The 19,853-nt window shown below is 37.5% G+C and overlaps 1 long non-coding RNA gene across 1 annotated transcript; it reads left to right on the forward strand.

Moving 5' to 3' along the window:
* Positions 1–2,587: 2,587 nt before the first annotated feature.
* On the forward strand, positions 2,588–18,576 carry LOC104108957 (uncharacterized). The gene is made up of 2 exons (XR_004510176.2): positions 2,588–16,799; positions 17,965–18,576. It is a non-coding gene; the product is annotated as an uncharacterized lncRNA (long non-coding RNA).
* Positions 18,577–19,853: the final 1,277 nt, after the last annotated feature.

The raw sequence follows: 19,853 nt of genomic DNA on the forward strand, positions 1-19,853 counted from the left end.
TATTAGTTTAAAATGACATATTTACAAATTTTGTACAGGTTATTCGGATAATTGCATTCCTTAACAAACAAATGGTTAGACATTCTAACTCATATCAATAAAATAAAACAAAAATCATATAAAAATATTTTTAGAAAATAAACATGCAAATTATTTTTGTAAATTATTTCTCATAAAATGTTTTGAAATAATATAAATAATTTAAAATATTCTTTTAACTTACTTTTAAAAAGTTCCAATTTAAATGAGAACTGATTGTACAAACACAACAAAACTAAAAATTAAATTCATGAGATTTGGTTGAGGGAATAAATTGTAATTCTGATTTTAACATGAATTTCATATTTTTACTCCTTCTAGAATAATATTAACATCATTCTTTCAGAACCCGTCAATTGCAAGCAATTCAATTTTAACTATTGACTCTTACTCTCTGAAAAGACAAACATTTGGATGCATCCAAATAAATACACGGTTACATAAATGGACAGAGAAAAGAAAGCTTTCTCCAAGTCAATGAAAAAGTGATTTCTTCTTTTCTAATCTCTTGAAAATAATTTCTATATTATTTTTTATTGATTAAAGAAATTAAACAATTTGCATTTTCATTGCGAGAAAAATAAAAGAAGATGTCTTTTCTCAGTTAGGTGATCCTCTTTGTATCTTCTAAAATGGGTACAAATTCCTATCTATAATTAGTATTTGTTATTTTTAGGAGCATATAATTGTCTGTTAATCTTTACTTTATAATATAAATACAACTTTAAATATTATTTATGTTATTTTTAAATAATTATTATCAAATACTCTATACTATATTAAAAGTACGAAATCCATTAGCGAAATGTCCTTTGCATTTTGTACCCTTTACAAATACAGTTCGCATTGAGAAAAATAGTAATTTGATTATTTTTTAATATTTAGGAATAATTATTTAATTAATTTCCTCATATTTAGGAGTTTAAAATCAATTAAAATTTTACATATTAAATCTTTTCTTATTTGAACTATTGAAAGTCCTTATATTTAAAACTTCAAAATCATTAAAATTGTACCTAATAAAAATCTTGCATTTAAACTATATATAAATGATAAACAAAATGAATAAAGGAAATGATTAAAAAGATCAAAGAAAGGGGAAGTATGAGGTTTTGAATAATAACAGAAGTGGCCAAAGTCTTTTTTATAAACTTTTGTTCATTCTGATTTATATGAAACAATTATAAGATATTTATGAAACACTTATCAGTTATTCCATAAAGATAATTTATAAGATATTTTAAAATTTTTATATAACATTTTTAGAATTTAGTTGAATATATGTAGGTTTCTTGACTACAGTTATGGCTTTACATTTGATTTAGAATTTATTTATTGTATATAGTGATTCTTAATTATTTGAGATTACAAAGTATTTTTATTGCATTTTTTTGGGAACATGTCATTCATAGATGATTTTTTACCTAATCGATTTTTTACTATTTGAAAAACAATTCTCATGAATAAGAATATAACTACAGTTAAATATTTAAAATTTGGTATTAGCTAATACTATTGAATTACTCATCTCACTTGAATAATGACACTTCAAAGTCAAATACACACTTCCAATTCTAATTTTAGCCATTAAAATAAATTTTAAGTTGAATTATTATCTAATAATTAAATATTTATATGGGACAATTTCTTTCATTATAGAGTTAATTATACACTATCGACATTTATTATTTTCAGGAACTTATACTTTTATTTTATAACTCAAAGATAAATTTCAAATAAATTTTTACTCCTAAATATTAGACAAAGATGAGAAATCATGTCTCTTTTATTGTCTTCACACTTGTACCAAAATACTAACAAAAATAATTATGAATACTTTTTCCGGAAGAAATAAATAAACCAGATGTGAATCAAAAGTAATATTCACAACCTATTTTTTGCTCTTTCAACATTTTGAATATTAGAAGAAATTTATTATGTAAGTATAACGAGGTCTTTTATATCGCGTGAAGTGCGACAAGTTCCATAGTTAACACATTATAACTTGGCGCAAACATACTAGATTTTGAGGTACGCAGAAGAATTACTAGTGTAAATTGTAAATTTATTTAAAAATATATAAAAATTCATTGTCAAAGACTCAAAATAAGTTTTTGGATTCCCTAAAACTTTGTATTGTTACTCACTCCTTTTTAATTTGGATGATATAGTTTGACTTGGCACAAAGTATAAGAAAAAAAAAAGATTTTTGAAACAAGTGGTTCTAAATGCTTAAAGAGCAAAAGCTTAATGGGGCCATAATATTTGTGTGGCTATAAAAACTTCTCATTAAGGGTAAAGTGGATAGAATAAAAAATTTAAAGTTAAATTATTTTTAAATATAGAAATGTGTTATTTCTTTTTGAACGGACTAATAAGGAAAGTATGTTATCTAAATTAAATCGAAGGGAGTATAATATAATATGATTTGATGATGGTAATAATTATAGAGCCTAATAATTAGACAACATAGTAATTATATAGATGATACTCTTTATGGTGACAGAAAGGGAAAACAATTATTCCTTCGACAATTGCCTCAACATCTCCTCTCTTACTAACGGTCAGATTCGACCGTCTCTCACTAGCGCCAGCGACCAGGTAGGCCTTATCTCTTCTCCTCCTTCTCTCATTCCTCCCTCCTTTATTTCTCTTCTTTCTTCCCTCTCCCCCCATAAACCTTAGCAGTAGCAGTCATAGCCAATGACCGCACATCCGACCCGCGACACCTCCTCTCTCTCTTCCTCCCATCTTCTCTCCTTCTCCCCTTCTGTTACCCCGCTTCTCCCCTCTTCTTTTTTCTTTCTTTTGCTTTTCTATCTTGGTCCCCCTATTGTCCTCGTCGCCAACATCAGACCGGTCCGACGAAGCCTGATTAGCCCGTCCGTCCCCCTCCCCCTTCCCCTCTTTTTTTCCCATTATACTTTCGTTGCATCCCATACTCCCAGAACACCGATGTCACTAGTAGTAGTGGTGACATCAACCTCCCTTAATTTTTGGCCCCGCGGTTTTTTTATATCTTTCAGGTATGCATTAGTAGCTCTTGGAGACGAGCATGAGGCAGACATGCCAATGTCACAGAGCAACAAAAAGTTGGAAGCTATTGCGTCATGTGCCGCAACAATGCCACATACTCCACACTATATTCCAGGTTCTATTAAGGGGAGTTGGTACCTCATGCCCACTTGTCGACCCTTTCCCTCCCTCGTTTTTTGAACTAATTTGATTAGGGTCAGTTTAGGCATAATACTAGTGTGTTTATTTTCTCTCTTGATTAGGGCCTTATAGTTGCAACTTATTTCTTTCATTTTAGCACTTTGGCAATGATACCATAGTATACCGTAGATTATTATAGTTGTGGTGTATGATGGTAGAGTAATATCATATCCTTGGGTAAGTGGGTGTTGAGGTGGGGGTGGGACGGGGGCAAGGGCAGTAAGGGGAACAAGGGTGTCTCTAGGTTGAGAATTGGGTCTTAACATAGGGATTTTGACGGGAAAGTCCATAGAGCTGGCGAAGATTCTCCAGAAGAGGAAGGTCAACATAGCTCTTGTGTCTAGAAGACTAGGTGGGTGGGGACTAAGGCACAAGATATAGATGGGGTTATACTGTGGTACTCAGGAGGCGTAAGGGGTAGGAACAAAGTAGGTATTTTGGTGGATAAGGAACTTAGGGAGATAGTGGTAGAGTTTAGGCGGATGAATGATAGGTTGGTGGCTATTAAGCTAGTTGTTGGAGGATTTACTTTAAACGTTATTAGCACTTACACAACTCAGACAAGGAGGTTAAAAGGCATTTTTGGGAGGGTCTAGACGAGGTTGTGCGTGGTATCCTACCCACCAAGAAGATATTCATAGGAGGGGATTTCAATAGCCATATCGGGTCGACTATTGGGGGTTATGAAGAGGTGCATGTCGGCTTCAATTTTGGGAAGTGAGGCACTTCACTGTTGGATTTTTCCAAAGGTTTTGATTTGATGATAGCAAACTCTAGCTTTCAGAAAAGGGAGGAGCATTTGGTCACCTACCAAAGTGCGGTGGCCAAGACCCAAATTGACTATCTACTCCTCAAGAAGAGTGATAAAGGTCTCTGTACGGATTGCAAGGTTATCCTAGGTGAGAACCTTGCGACAAAACATAGGCTCTTGGTGATAGACTCAAAGATCAGGAGGAAGAGGAATAAGAGAGTTGTGTGGGGTCGACCGAATATCTGATGTGGAGTCTTGATTAAGGACAAAGCTTAGGAGTTGGGGAAGAAGTTGCTGGCTATAGGATTCTGACGCAAGTGGTATGCGGGATATGACGGAAAACTGTATTAGAAAAGTAGCGAGAGAGGTGTTAGGGGTCTCGAAGTGTTACTCTGGCGGTTGCAAATGGGACTGATGGTGGAAAAAGAGGTCTAAGAAAAAGCGAAACCCAAAAAATTGGTATATTTGAAGCTAGTGGAGAGCAAAATCAAGGAGGAGAAGAAGATGAACAAAGAATTGTATAAGAAGACTAAGAAGGTGGCGAAGTTAGCAGTCATGGAGGCTAAGACTACAATGGTTAGTCGTTTGTATGAAGAACTTGGGATAAAGGTGGGGACAAGAAGCTATTCAGGTTGGCCAAGGTAAGAGAAAGAAAGGACCATGATCTGGACCAAGTAAGGTCCGTTAAAGATGAGGATGGCTGAGTCTTGATGGAGGAAGCACATACTAAATGAAGATGGCAGACTTACTTTCATCAACTCTTGAATGAAGAGGGAGAGAAGAACATTGTGATGAGTAATTTGGAGTACTTAGAGAGTTGTCATGATTTTGGATATTATAGGTGTATTAAAATTGAGGAGGCCGAGAGGGCTACGTATAAGATGATCAGGGGCAGGGTAACTAGCCATATGAAATTCCGGTGAATTTTGGAAAACATAGGTATGGAAGGCTTGGAATGACTCACTAGGTTGTTTAACGTTATTTTTAGGACGAAGAAGATGCCCAAAGAATGGAGGTGGAGTATGATGATTCTGTTATACAAGAATAAAGGTGATATCCCAAAATTACATCAACTATAGAGGTATCAAGTTGCTTAGTCATACTATAAAAGTTTAGGAGAGGGTGATGAAAGTAAGGGTAATGAGGACCGTGTCTATTTTTGAGAACCAGTTTGGATTCATGCCGGGTCGTTCGACTACGGAAGCTATTCACCTTGTTAAAAGGCTGGTGGAATAGTATAGGGAGAGGAGGAAGGATTTGGATATGGTGTTTATTGACCTAGAGAAAGCGTACGACATTCTCAAGTGAGGTTCTATAGAGATGTTTGGAGGCTAAAGGTATTCTTTTGGCGTACACTAGTGTGATTAAGAGTATAATGGAGCTAAAACTCGGGTGAGGAAAGTAGGAGGAGACTCGATCATTTTTCGATTGTGATGGGTTACATAAGGGATCTACAGTTAGTCCGTTTTGATTTGCCTTGGCGATGGATGCACTAACACGCCACATTCACGGAGAGGTGCCATAGTGTATGTTATTTGCAGATGACATAGTATTAGTTGACGAGACGCAAAGTGGAGTTAACAATAAGTTAGAGGTTTTGAGACAGATCATAGAGTCTAAAGGTTTCAAGTTGAACAGGACTAAAATAGAATACTTGGAGTGCAAGTTCATCAACATGACGAAGCAAGCAGACATGTACGCCAGACTCGATTCTCAAGTCATCTCCAAGAGAGGAAGTTACAAGTATCTTGGGTTAGTTATACAAGGAAATGGGAAGATTAACGAGGATATCATACATTGTATCAGAGCGACGTGGATGAAATAGAGGCTAGCATCTGGTGTCTTGCGTGATAAGAATATGCCACCAAAACTTAAAGGTAAGTTATATAAAGTAGTGGTTAGACCGACAATATTGTATAGGATAAAGTCTGGCCAGTCAAGAATTTGCATATCCAGAAGATGAAAGTTGCGGAAATAAGGATGTCGAGATGGATGTATGGCATACCAGGGTCGATAAGATCAGGAATGAAGATATCCGGTTAAAGTGGGTATGGACCCCGTGGATGACAAGATAGGGAAGCGAGGCTTAGATGGTTCGGGCATGTGAAGAGAGGAAGCTCAGATGCCCCGGTAAGGAGGTGTGAGCGGTTGGCTTTGGTGAGTATAGGAAGAGGTAGAGGAAGGTCAAGGAAGTATTGGAGAGAGATGATCAGGTAGGACATGGCGTAGCTTCAGCTTACCGAGGACATGGCCCTTGATAGGAGGGTGTGGAGGTCGAGAATTAGGCTAGAAGGTTAGTAGGTAGTCAAGCGTATTTAGAAGCCGTATCGGGGGTATTAGGATCAGTCTGGTAGTTTCTTTCTTATTCTTAGATTGCTAATTTTACATGTTGTTTTTCCTATTACCTTCCGCATCGGTTTCTTAGTATCTTGTTGTGGTCAATACTTATTGCTACTGCTTTCTTCCATTTATTTTTTGGCTCATAGTTTGATGTTATTATATTTCTCGCCAATTTTGTTGATATTGCTTGTTTCTACTGTTTCTTTTCATTTTTCTTGAGCCGAGGTCAATTAGAAACAATCTCTCTACCCACCCAGTGTAGAGGTAAGTCTGCGTATACACTATCCTCTCCAGACTCTAGTTATGCAACACCACTAGGTTTGCTGTTGTAGTAGTTATATATACCTATTTGTTTATCATGATATAATTACAATATAAATTCATATGTCAAGTTTGATTGCACATGTATATTAACATAGTTGGATTTTAAAAAAAAGTTAACAATATAAATTAAATAAACTTTTTTTAGAAGGACAAATACATAAATTGATGTTTGACAAATATATGTGCATGTAAGAGGTATTAATTGTTTTTATTACTAGCTACTTAAAATAGATATTTTCTTAAGAAATATATATTTAATAGCTATAAATTGATAACTAATATCATTAAGAGTAATTGGGATCTCCCACTTATGTGGTATATAGTGAAATTCATGATTGTTCTATTTTTAAATAACAAAAGAATATGTATTAATTTAGAAAGCATATTTTTTTAATAAATATTTATTCTAATAAATAGGGAAAAAATGTCATGACCCAAAATCCCACCAAGGCCGTGATGGCATCTAACACACTTGCTGGTAAGCCAACTCTCACATCAACAATAGAATTCAATTATTAAGCCATTAACCGATTCATAATATGATAGCAAAGTGAAATATGACATTACTTAAATATCAAATGTGCACAAATCTCATACAGGTCTACACATGACCACAACTGTCTCAACGGCTCTCCCAAAACCCGGGTATCACAACTAGTCGCAATCATCTAATAAAAGTACAAGATCTTAACTGAATACAAAGTCTGTCCAGAAATTGCAAGGACACAAAGACAAATATAAAATGTAGGGAACGAGGACTCCATGTGCTGCAGATCAGATAAAGTAAGCATCTCACCACGAAGTCTCCGAAAGCAATCCCACTCTGCGGGATGAATAACTCCAAAACGAGTCTCAGAACCTGCATAAAATGTACAGAAGTGTAGTATGAGTATAAAATACGATACTCGATAAGTATCAAGTCTAGCCTCGAAGAAGCAGTGGCGAGAGGTCATAGTCGAACTTAATAACAACTCAAATATCATAAGAGGCATAATCAACATATAGAATAAAGTGTGACATTATCAGTCAAGTCTACCAGTAAAAATACAGTAAAGCTGGTATATAAACATGCTTTTCAACTAAGAGATAGCACCCAATATTACATATTTCAAGTCTTTCACAATCATGATACGAGTCAATAACAATCAGGTGAAATAAGAGGCACTGCATGAGTCTAAGCTACAAATGCACGCTCACCATCCAATATCAATTCTCACCGCACTTCTCCATATACCCAATACTGACAGAGTGTGCAAATCAATACCAATCTAAGTATCAGGCATTCACAGGGCCCAAAGTGATATTGGTAATCACCTAACTCCGGAGGGATGGTACCAAATTCAAGCGTCGTTGCGGCGTGCAACCCGATCTATAAATAATAATAATATTGCGCCATGCAACCCGATACACAATATTCCCATAGCGGTGTGATACCCGATCCACACAACATTATCAATAACCAATATCCTCTCATAATATCCGAGGTGCCAAAATTCTCATCTTTTTATAATATTTAACTTTCAAACTCATAGAAATATGTATGAGACAACATAATTAAAGGTACCGAATCACAATAATAGAAATATGGATAAAAACACAAAAAATTAAAAGATCTATGGCTAATCATGTAATCCAATTCATCTCAACAATTCAATAAGTAATTTCATCGTTCAAAATTTTTATCATAATATTTAACATGAACGAAATAAACCATTAACCACCTAGCCATGAATCACTATGACAAGTATATGACTATGGCTTGACAAAGAAGATCAATGTTGCAAAATAATCATTTTTGCCCAATTCACAAATCATAACCCTAAGCGTGCTTCTAAGCCAAAACCTTAAGTCATCTCATAATCATAGAATCAACGAAACATGAACAAGAAATTCACATAGTCCAAAGAAGGCATAATCATAAGCCTACCATATACAAGATATGTCTATAACCTAGATACGCATATACGCTCATCACCTTGCATATATGTGGCTCCTAAAACAAGCAACAAATAGCAAAAAAATCGCATATTTCCCTCTTATAAGGATAGATAAAAGACTTACTTCCGCTCGATAGTCTTCAACCTTCCAAAATAGCCTTCCCTTTCAAATTAATCTCCAAACGAATCGAATCTAGTCAAATACAACTCAATAACATCAAACAAAGCCATGAAAATCAATTCCAAACAATAAATCTTTAATCTTTAATCAAATCACCAAAAGTCAACAAAAGTCAATCCAGACCCACATGGTCAAAACTCGAGTCAAGGGGAAGACCCTGAATACCCATACCCCACGAGTCCAAATATGTGATTAGATTCTAAAATCGAGTCCAAATCGAATCCTAAATCCCCAATTTTCACTCTCCAAAATTTTGGACAAACCCCCTAAATTTCAATTCAAAAATTCATGATTAAAGGGTAAGATTCCAAGGGAAAACAAGATATAAATACAAATCCAAGTGAAAATTCCTTACCTCCAATGTAGTAGTAAAATTGCTCTTAAGAATCTCCACGTTTTGAAGTCTAGGGTTCAAATTACGAGAGATGGGTAAAATCCCAAAATTATAACTCAAAATAGGTTGCCGAGCACTACCCTTCGTGATCGCGACAGGACCCTCGCAATCGCGAAGTCCAAATTCTTCCCCTCGCCTCAAAACCTCTTTGTGAACATGGAACCTACAGCGCGATCCCGAAGCTCATCCAAACAGACATATGCGAACGTGAGACATTACACGCGATCGCGATGGCTAATTCTCCAACCTCCCTCGACTCTCCACGAACACGATGAACACTGCCCACAACACTTGGCGAATGCAACAGCTTAATCATGAATACGAAGAACAAACATCATGTGGGCTAAAATAACCCTCCGTGATCACGAGACATGCTCCTCGATCGTGAAACACACCAGGCGCTAGCAAAATTTGCAACATCTAACATGCTTCGGGTGGTCTGAAACTCACCTGAGCGACCCAGGACCCCGTCCAACTATACAAACAAGTCCATAAACACTACCCTGACCTATCCAAAGATTCCAAACACATACGACATCGTCACATTTATGAATAAAAAATCAAACGACAAGCCGAACTTCTCTTAAGTTCATAAGCTTCTAAACTTCCAACCAAGCGTCTAATTCATGCCTAACGACCTCGGTTCACAACCAAACTTGGCACACAAGTTCCTGTCTACTAAATGAGCCTACTCCAAGTCCCAAAACCATAATTGAAGCCCAATAACCTGAAAGTCAACTCGCGGTTTAACCTATGAACTTTTCAAACCTTCAAATTGCCAACTTTCGGCAAATAGAGCCAAAACCTTCCATGAACCTCCAAATCCAAATACGAAAATACTCCTAAGTCCAAAATCATCATATGAACCCATTGAAACCATCAAATCACCAATCCGAGGCCATCTACTCAAAAGTCAAACCTCATTCAACTCTAGCAACTTAGGCTAGCCAAGATATAACTAAGTGTTCTAATTGACTCCCAAACCTCCCGGAAAACCAAATCAACCATTCCCGCAAATCACAAAATTACAAACAAGCATACGAGAAGCATAAAATAGGGAAAGATGGCTCAAATACACAAGACGAACAGTCGAGTCGTCACATTCTCCCCCTCTTAAATAAATATTAATCCTCGAACATTGTTAGAATCATACCTGAAATGCTAAAAAGATGAGGATATCTGCTCTGCATATCATGCCCGATCTCCTAAGTCGCTTCCTCAACTGGTTGACCTCTCCACTGAACCTTCACTAATGCAACCACTTTCGATCTCAACTTCCAAACATGCCTATCCAAAATTGCCACCAGCTCTTAGTCATGAGCTAGATTTTCATATAACTGCATAGAATTGAAAGCCAACATATGTGACCAATCTTTATAATACTTTTGAAGCATTGAAACGAGAAATACCAGATGAACCCCCGACAAACTAGGTGGCAAAGAAAGTTTGTAAGCCACCTCACCAACTCTCTCCAAAATCTCAAATGACCCAATATACCGAGGGCTTAACTTGCCCTTCTTCCCAAATATCATCACGCCTTTCATAGGTGAAACTCTAAGAAGAACCTTCTCACCCTCCATGAAAACCACATCACGAACCTTCCTATCAGCATAACTCTTTTGCCAAGATTGTGCTGTACGAAGTTACTCCTGAATCAACTTCACCTTCTCCAAAGCATTGCGAACCAAATCTATGACCAATAACCTAGCCTCACCATGCTCAATTCAACCAACTAGAGAACGACATCTCCTCTTATATAAGGCCTCATAGGGAGCCATTTGCATACTAGACTGATAGTTATTGTTGTAGGCGAACTCCACTAATGGTAGAAATTGATCCCACTGGCCTCCGAAATTAATAACACAAGCTCTCAACATATCCTTCAAGATTCCAATGGTTCTCTTGGATTGTCCATATGTTTGAGGGTGAAATGCTATGTTCAGCTTAACCTGCGTGTCCAACTCATGCTAAACATCTCTCCAAAAATATGATATAAATTGAGTGCCACGGTCTGAGCTGATAGTAACAGGAACACCATGCAAATGGACAATCTCTCTTATGCAGATCTAAGCCAACGTCTTTGAAGTGTAAGAAGACATGACCGGGATGAAATATACAGACTTCGTTAGTTTGTCCACAATGACCCAAACCACGTCAAACCTCCTCAAAGTTTGTGGAAACTATATCGCAAAGTCCATAGTGATATGCTCCCACTTCCACTCCATTATATCTAACCTCTGAAGCAAACTACCCAGCCTCTGATGCTCATACTTGAGATGCTGACAATTCAAACACTGTGAATCATTCCCAACAATGTCTTTCTTTATCCCCCGCCACTAGTAATGCTGCATCAAATTATGATACATCTTTATAGCACTGGGTGGATAGAATACCACGAACTAAGAGCCTCCTCAAGAATCAACTCCCTCAAACTACCCACATTAGGGATACAAATCCGACCTGGAGTTGCAATACACGATCATCACCAATAGCCACATCCTTAGCACCACCTCACAACACTATGTCCTTAAGGACAAGCAAATGGGAGTCATCATACTGACGAGTCTTGATACACTCAAACAAGGACGACTACACAACAACACAAGCAAGAACTCTGCTAGGCTCAAAAATATCCAATCTCACAAATCTATTGGCCAAAGCCTAAAAATCCATAGCTAAAGGCCTCTCCACAACTGGAATAAATGTCAAACTCCCCATACTCTCCACCTTTTGACTCAAGGCATTTGCTACCACGTTCGCCTAACCCGAATGATACAGGATAGTGATATCATATTCTTTCAACAACTTTTACCACTTTTACTGCCTCAAATTTAAATCTTTTTGCTTAAACAAATTCTGAAGACTCTGATGATCAGTGTAAACCTCACATGACACACCATATAAGTAATGACTCCAAATCTTGAGCATGTACATAATAGATGCTAACTCCAAATTATAGACCGAATAATTCTTCTCACGGGGCTTCAACTAGCGTGACGCATAGGCAATCACCCTATCGTCCTGTATCAACATATATCGAAGACCAATACACAAAGCATATAAATAGTATACATCCCTGACCCTGAAGGCAACACCAAAACTGGAGTTGTAGTCAAAGCAGTCTTGAGATTCTGTAAGATCTCCTCCTACTTATCATACCACATGAATGAAGTGCCCTTCTAAGTCAACTTGGTCAATGGAGCTGCAACAAATGATAATCCATCCATAAAGCAATGATAGTAATAGCCAAACCTAATAAACTCCTGATCTCTATGGCGGTAGAAGGTCTGGGATAACTTTGAACTGACTCAATCTTCTTCTGATCCACCTTGATCCCATTATCGGATACCACGTAGCCCAAGAATGCCACAGAATCCAGCCAAAACTCACACTTGGAGAACTTAGCATACAACTTCTTCCCTTTCAAAATCTGGAGCACCACCCTTAAATGCTGCTCGTGCTCCTCTATTCTAGGGGAATACACCAAGATATCATCAATGAATATGATGACAAATGAATCCAAATAAGGCTGGAACACACTGTTCATCAAGTGTATGAAAGCTTCTGGGCACTAATCAAACCAGAAGACATCACCAAGAACTCATAATACCCATAACGATTCCTAAAAGTCGTCTTAGGTATGTCAGGAGCCCTAATATTCAACTAGTGATAACCCGATCTCAAATCAATCTTCAACAACACCTTGGCACATTGAAGCTGATCAAACAAATCATCAATGTGAGGTAGTGGATACTTGTTCTTGATAATTACCCTTTTCAACTACTGTAATCAACACACATTCTCATAAGCCATCCTCCTTCTTCACAAAAGATACTAGCGCACCCCAAGGTGAAACGCTCAGTGTGATTCACCCCTTATCCAACAACTCTTGGGACTATTTATTCAATTACTTCAACTCGGTTGGAGCCATACGGTACGATGCAATAGATATGGGCTGAGTGCATGACACCATATCAATATACCTATCAGGTGGCATACCTGGTAGGTCTGTAAGTAACACATCTGGAAACTCCCTCACTACTAGAACTGAATCAAGAGTAAGAGTATCAACACTGACTTCTCTCACAAAGGCCAGATACTCCAAACACCCATTCTCAAACATCCGTTGAGCTTTAGAAATAAAATCAACCTACTAGGGGTGTGACCAAAAGAACCCCTCCATTACAACCTCTGCAACCCCGACATAGCCAACATCACGGTCTTAGCATGATAATCAAGAATAGCATGGTACGGAGATAGCCAATCCATACCCAAAATCATATCAAAGTCCACCATCTTAAGCAACAGAAGATCAAACCTAGTCTCGTAGCTCCTAATAATGACTATACACGACCGATATAGTCCACCACAATAGAATAACCAACAGTTGTAGATACATGAACATGAATATCAAGAGAACCAAGAGGCATATACACATAAGGAGCAAAGTATGATGACACATAATAATAAGTAGACCTGGATCAAATAACAAAGAAGCATCTCTATGATATACCGAAACCATACATGTGATTATTGCATCTAAGTCCTCTACCTCTAGCCTACCCAGAAACGAGCCTGACCACTACTAGTCGAAGCTCCACCAATCTGACCACCTCCTCAAGGGATACCTCTAGTTGCACGTCCTCTCCCTCTAGTTGTCTGAGCAGGGGGTCGAGCAATTGGTGCTGAAACCACACTCATGAACCTAGGACAATGACTCTTCATGTGGCCAAGCTCTCCACACTCGTAGCAACCTCTACCTGACTGAGGCTGCTGAACCTGAACCTGCCCCTGATGGCCTGAATACCCACTATAAGAACCCTGAATAGACGGAGGATAGTATGAGCTCGCTGGAAGAGCACTAAAATATGATGGAACGGGGATGCTAAACGATGGCCGAGACACTGCTCCATGGCCTACATGCTGTGTAGAACGAACTTCTCTACTATGCTGGCCTCTACTAAACCGACCCTTATCTCTAGATGAGGTACCACTGAACCTACCAGAACAACGTGGTCTCTTATCTCTCCCTACAACCTCTTGTCACTGGCTACAAACATGCTGATCTTCCAAGCTATCTCAACACCCTGATGAAAAGTAGTCGCAATCTCTGACCCTCGAGCCATAGAAATCCTGATGCCATAATTCAAACCCTTAATAAATTGCCTCACCGTCTCAGCCTCGGTGGGGAAGAAAATAGTAGCATGACGAGACAACTCTGTTGAATCTTGCCTCATACTCGGTCACAGTCATACAATCCCGCTAAAGATGCTCAAACTAACTTCTCAACTCATCCCTCATAGTATGTGAGATATAATTCTCAAGGAACAATTGTGAGAACTGAGCCCATGTAAGTGAAGGTGAACCTACTGGTCTACCTAGCTCATGAGTCCACCACCATCTCCTGGAAACTCTTATAAATTAAAATGTAGTGAAGTCCACCCCGTTGGACTCTTCCAAGCCCAAATTATGAGGTATCTGATGACTTCTGTGTAGAAAATCCTGGGCATCCTCTGAAATACTGCCCTCAAAGTATGGATGAGACAACCTCTAAAACCTTTTTAATCTCTTCTGCTTATCAACAGACATGGCAAGCAAAATCTCAGGTATAGCTGCTACAATAGGCTGCTCCAGAGTACGAGCGATAGGTGTCTGAACTCCCCCTCTAGCCTGAGATGTGGCTAGGCCACTGGAACCACTCCAACTTGAGTCAAAGCATCGATAAAGCTGACCATCTTGGCCATGGACTCCTGGAATATTGGTCCAACAAAGAAACCCTATCCGGGTGAGTGGGGACGGGGGCCTCAATGTGATCATCATGAAACTGATCTTCTGCCTGGTACACAAGGGGATCCACTGATACTGCCCTAGAATGCTCTTGGACTCTAGCAGGTGCTCTGTCCCTAGTCACCACTGTGCAACCCCTAGTGGGAGCCTTGGCCCTACCCCGACCTCTACCTCTAGCCGCTATAACCTTTGTGCTGCTTCTCCGGAACCCACTGCTGCTGCCGATGCACGTGTTCTCACCATCTGGGAAAGAATAGAAGAGCAAAATTTAGATTCAAGACAATAATCTTTGCACGATGAGGAATCATAAAGGGAAGTTTTCCAAAGCTCTATAGCCGCTCGCATATAGATAGTGACGTCTCTGTACCGATCCACACGACTCTACAAGGCATGCTTGTGACTTGTGAAATTCTTAGAACCTAGATCTCTAATACTAACTTATCACGACCCAAAATCCCACCAAGGCCGTGATGGCACCTAACACACTTGCTTGACAAGCCAACTCTCACATCAACAAAAAGAATTCAATTATTAAGCCAATAACTGATTTATGATATGAAAGAAAGGCAAAATATAATATGTGAACATATAAGTTTTTCCCTATAATTAAAAATTACTCTTAAAAGGTCCAAAATAGTTTTCCAATTATTTTGGTTTTTGTGGAATATTTGAATATTTTTCCTTATTTGTTTGTTAGCATTTTAGATTACTTGCATCATTAGGAGTATCTTAAAATTCATTAAAATCACCAAAATGGTTTTGTCTTTAGTCCTTGCATTTTTAGGATCTTAATTATATTTTAGGATTTAATTACATTGTTAAAAGCATTGTTCAAATACAGAAAATCACAAAATAGTTATCTTCTTTGCATTTTAGCTTAATTAATTAATTAATTAACTTAAATTGATAATTCACAACTTTAATTAGTTTAATTGTTAGATGGAATAGGTGAATATTTTAATTAGTTTTAAATTAGGCATTGTTAAGTTAAAATGGCTAAATTGAAAAATGAATTGGTTAATTAATTAAAAGAAAGAAGAAAAGAGGGCTGCCCAAAACTGGGCCAATTTCTAAACGGCACAGTTAGTCTCCACAGGCCAGCAGCCTAATATCGATGGCCCATTTAGTCTAACGGCCCTTTCAACCCATCACTTACCCGGCTTGCCCAGCCCCAGCATCTCAAACAATGCCGTTAGTTGTGCAAATGGCATCGTTCCCCTTTTACTAGCAACTAAAACGACTAACATCCCCCATATTTCATTAATCCAAACATTTCCCCTTTAGATCAAACCCTAGCCGTCCCTCCCTTACCTTCTTCTCTCCCCAACCGCCGCCCAATTCCGCCCGCCAAAAATTGTACATGGCGGCGCATCGTCTCCAAATTACTTCAAAATATCACCCTATACTCCTCACCTCACCTTATTTCTAAATCTACCATCAACTTCACAAAAAGATCACCCAATCCTCTCGATTAGAGGATATGGGAATCAATACTCAATCCTTTTCGCCCATTTTTTTTGAATTACCCCTCAATCTGGCCCACTCGCCTTGAATCTTACACCAAATGATAGGTCCATGAAAGACCCGTCGTTTGGTGTCACTGTCTCCCTTTAAATCTGGCGGCCAAAATTTCGCTGATTGGCGTTGACTTGTCGAATTTCTCTAAATTCTTCACTTCTCTCTCTACACGGTTTTCAAGAGCTATAGTTATATGTAGCACTAGCCGAAATGGAGAATTCCTGGCCAGTGCTCATATAGCAATAATTCTTGCTTGCCGGAGTTTGTTGATTGCCAGAAGGTTTTCTGACCGGCATTGAGTGACAACGATTGGTAATCCCTCTATCTCTTCATTGTTTCAGATTAATTACTCTACCGTTGATCTCAATGAATCTTTATTCGCATATTTTTAGTTCAATTTAGTAAACACTTAATTAATTAATCTTGTGTATGCATGATTATTTTAATAATTATTACATGTTTTAATTAGGTTAACTGCATATTGAATTTATTTTGATGATGATTATTTTTGTCTTCAATTGGTTCATAAAGTGTAATTGGGTTTTCCGTTTGGCTATAGTCACGGAAAATGGGCCTGTCTTGTTTGACAGATAGGCTCACTGAGTATAGAAACTCGTAGGATTGGGGAAATGGCGGCCATTGGCCTATTGGCTAAAGGCCTAGACAGTTGCTGGTAGATGAATGTAAACACAAGGGTCTAAAAAGGTAATTTGGGAGTTAAACTTAGAGAATTTTATTGTTAACAACTAGAAAACTTCTAGGAAAGGGCCTAAAAGGTCTAATTAGCAATAAAAGAAGTAAAAAGGTCGGCTTTGAAGCCCTTAGGGATTAAAAATAGAAAATTAAAGGGAGAAAAGAAACCCTGAAGAGAAGCCCTAGGAGTTCTAATCTATAAAAAGGGTACTTCCCCCGTTATTTGGGAGACTTAACTGCTGTAAAATTGGGTAAGCTTCTAAAATTAAGGAGTTTCAGAAGAAAAGAAAGAAAATAGAAAGAGAGAGGAAATTCTATAGCTATATTATTTCTTGCCACTTGTTTTCGCATTTTCTGGGTTTCCAAGGATCAATTAAAGTCCAAAACACTGCTATTTATTCTTGGAATTATAGCCGAGCTCCATCCGAATCTGTTTCTGGCCTTTATTTGGTCTTTTTCCAAGTGTTTCTTGCTTTGAAATATCCCTATATTTATGCTTTCCTTCGAATGAAAAACTTCCGATCTCTATGAAATTTGACATGATTTGTTGAATTCTCATGCTAGTATAGCAATATGAATTGACTTGCTTTCATTATTTGATATATTACTCCAAAAAATGGACTAAAGGGGTCTGTGAAATCACGCGCTTTCTCTGTTAATTTCTGTTACTGATTTTCCTATATCATGGTTTGATTTAACATGAATTCTGGACTTGATACCTTTATAATATCTTTTTAAGTGACTATCTATAGTAAATCGTAATGAGGAAAGGCTACTGTTGCAGTGGATATGGCGGTAGTTCATAGATTTGGCCACTAATGGTTAAATATATAAATTTCAAAGCCAAAAAGGGTCACCGGAAATGTTTGGAGTCACTACTCACATCTGGATTGTAATGTTATTTTAGATAAATCTGTATTTTAGCTAAGGGATGTTGTATGCTATATAATGTAGTTGAAGTGGTTATAACTGTAGTCATTGGGGAATTATAGTTAATTTTGAAGTTTAAATGCAGAATGTTCATTATAATTAGTTCTTATGTTAGTATGAAATTTGAATTTGGACGAGAAACTTTAAAATAGCCATTTCTGCAATTGTTTGTTGGTCACTATTTGTAATTTGGTCCATGGCCATACTCCGATGGGCTCGCCAATGGACTTGGCTTAGATGGACGCCGAGCCCAATTTTCACTTTCTACTTACTGATTAAAGGTCCAAAAGAATCTGCCATCACTCTTGAGTACATTCCAAGTCCAGGGAATATGTGATACACGAAATTGGGGTTCTTTGCCTAAGCCCATTGCTTACTCTTACATAGCCTTTTAAATGTCACAAATTCAACATTGTAATTCAAAACTGTAAAATGACACGTTTAATGTCAACATTAAATCCCATCAGTTCTTGATTATTTTAAACAATTTTGATCGCAAAGTCAAACGATTTCATAATTAATCAAGTTACTTCTATTCGTTTAAGCCCTTAGCGGTTTATCTTGTAATGTTACACAATTGAAAAGAAGTATGAAAATTAATTATTAACACTAGTTTAGCTCATCAATTCTATATCTCCTCCACAAGATCAATCCATAATTCATGGCCTTACATCAATCTCAAAGTATATTAAGTAGTTAATTTATCAATCGTTAGCATGCTTTAGGCACGTTCTTAAGGTATGCGTTCGCGTAACATAATTACGATTTCTAAAATTAAAATCAAGGTATGCGTTCACATAACTTTGAGTGACATAATCTTAATAATAATAAAGTGTTATTTATGTACACGTACGCGTGATATGATTTGTGACACACATATCATATCATTCGTTTCAAGATAATTCCATAATCATAATAACAAAATAATTTAAAAGCGGTAAAAGATAAAAATGTATGTAGGTTTTAAAACATGTTATAATAAGATAATTAAGTTAGGTATGATTATTAAGTGACCGTGATAAAATCACGAAATTCGGGAGTGCCTCATACCTTCTCCTAGTTTAACAAACTTCCTTACCCGGTCTTCTGTGTTTCGTGGACCATAAATAGAGTCAAATTTTCTTGAATTGGGATTTAAAATAAATTGGTAACTTGGAACACAGTAAACAAATAATTCCAAGTGACGACTCTTAAACTTAAAATAAATAATCCCTTTTCAAATAATATCAGTTAAATTGAAAAAACTCCTTTCTTTCCACAATCTCTGGGGAAAAGGAGGTGTGACAGCTCTGGCGACTCTGCTGGGGACCCGAACCCAGAATCTCTAGTCAGGATTCCGAATTCGAGCTTGTAATGTAATCTATACTTGGCTTTATTGATTGTATTATGTTACTGTGTTTGATGGTCCTAATGTGCTAATTGCCACTCATTTATCGCATTGATATTAGTTGACTCGTATAAACTGTTTTCTTACGCCTCCCCCTCTGATTTTTCCGAATCTATTAGTGCACACGTGCGTGTGGACCACTTTTATGTTAGATTCATGCCAGCTAAAATGAGGTTCGGTCCAGTAACTAGTCCGGGTAGACTTTCGGGCTCCCAGTATGTTGCTCCCACCTCAGCTCGGGTTGTCCGTTCGAGTAGGCCGGGTCTAAAAACTCTCCCCTAGTATTTAAACCTAGATGAACCCTCATGTTGGATCCCTAGTAGGTACGTATATTTGCATCATGTGCATTTAACTTT

This window comes from Nicotiana tomentosiformis, chromosome 1 (assembly GCF_000390325.3).
Source record: "Nicotiana tomentosiformis chromosome 1, ASM39032v3, whole genome shotgun sequence".
In the NCBI taxonomy this organism is placed as follows: Eukaryota; Viridiplantae; Streptophyta; class Magnoliopsida; order Solanales; family Solanaceae; genus Nicotiana; species Nicotiana tomentosiformis.